Source organism: Poecilia latipinna, unplaced genomic scaffold (genome assembly GCF_001443285.1).
Source record: "Poecilia latipinna isolate Pla-1442-1.1 unplaced genomic scaffold, P_latipinna-1.0 Scaffold108, whole genome shotgun sequence".
NCBI classification, from domain to species: domain Eukaryota; kingdom Metazoa; phylum Chordata; class Actinopteri; order Cyprinodontiformes; family Poeciliidae; genus Poecilia; species Poecilia latipinna.
The window spans coordinates 126,969-128,354 of NW_015112724.1; the positions used below are offsets into that span (position 1 = coordinate 126,969).

Genomic DNA, 1,386 nt, shown 5'->3' on the forward strand with positions numbered 1-1,386 from the left:
TATGTAATATAGGTGACTACAAAGTATCTTTGTTTACATTTTTGGTTGGTGGTGTGCCTCTAGATTTTTTCAATTAAAACAGTGTTTCAACAAAAAAGGTTGAAAAACACTGATCTACAGTTTAGTTGAGGCAGGCCGTTTGATCCAATGTTCGCTTTGCTTGGAAGTCTGGCCCCCAGACGGAGCTCTTTACGCCTAAGTTTTAAACGTCTGACTAAATAAATCTTCCTTATTTTAATTGTAAGTAGTTCTTTAAATGTCCCGTGAGATGATATACTTACCCATGTATCCATAACAACCGGAACTTTCAATATCCAGAAAGTTATTTTCGCAATTTACCGTCTATTAAACGAGTGCCCCCCGGATTAATTACACTCTCTGCAGCTGCAGCTGTGAAGTTGCCGTATTAACCCGTTACTTGCTGGAAAGTGCAACGTCTCCCCTTTCAGAAACCGTTGGAATTTTTCAGATAGCGCTACGTGTGGCGGAATTACGGTACTGCAAATTTAGATGTATCGCCGCCGACACATTCCGGTCTAGCCCGGAGACTACAGTTTGGTTGAGGCGGACCGTTTGATCAAAAGCCGGAAATCCGGCCCCCTGCCGGAGCTCTTTAAGCCCTGCAATACAAGTTCTGTGTTATTTACTTACTTATATTACTTAAGTTGTTTTAAACTTTTTTTAATTTTTCATTTCTTTCCATGTCCTGGATAGCTAAGAACCTATAAATATGTAGATATTGAATATTTGGAAAGTATCATAACTTAAATTTATAAAGCTATTCTTTCTATTCCTATTCTTCCAACCCAGAAATGGAATTAGGCCAGTATCTAGTGTATTTACTTTGGATTATCAGACTACTTGTTAGACTCCTGTTCTTCCAACCCAGAAATGAAATTAGACCAGAGAATACTTAGCAACCCTGAACAGGAGCACCTAGTTTACATACTTTGGTTCAGAGGTTCCCAAACTGTGGGGCGCGCCCCCTAGAGGGGCGCCGTGCCATTGCAAGGGGGCGCGGGAAGCCATCTGGATTAAAAAAAACAACAACAAAAAACATGAACGCTGTATGCGCTAGGTTTTTACCTTAGAATGGCCAACTCTCTGTTATTCCTCTGTCAATTTGATACAGTAGGGGCTTCTGCACTTCCCATATCTGTGTCCTCTGTCACTTTTATCAGCAGTTAAAACTGTTTAATCCGTTGTTAACATGTCGTAACCTGTTTTTCCGAGCCGCCTTTAAACGCAACATGTTTCCACCTGTGAAGGAGACCTGCTGCTGCTGGGCGGAGCTACGTAGGTTTGTGTTAGAATCACGGCAGCAAACCAGCAAAACGCAAAGAACTTTTCACAGTTTTTCCCTCCAAACTAACCGACTGAGTTGAG

The 1,386-nt window shown here is 41.5% G+C and overlaps 1 protein-coding gene and 1 long non-coding RNA gene across 5 annotated transcripts in view; both read right to left on the reverse strand.

Annotated features, from left to right (window-relative positions):
- LOC106944683 (uncharacterized) overlaps positions 1-1,386 on the reverse strand; it is a 37,114-nt gene that overhangs the window by 21,617 nt on the left and 14,111 nt on the right. The window lies entirely within an intron of this gene.
- LOC106944686 (uncharacterized) overlaps positions 545-1,386 on the reverse strand; it is a 5,641-nt gene continuing 4,799 nt past the window's right edge. Inside the window, exon 3 of the long non-coding RNA XR_001424390.1 lies at positions 545-948. This is a non-coding gene — a long non-coding RNA (uncharacterized LOC106944686). The remainder of the gene's footprint in view (positions 949-1,386) is intronic.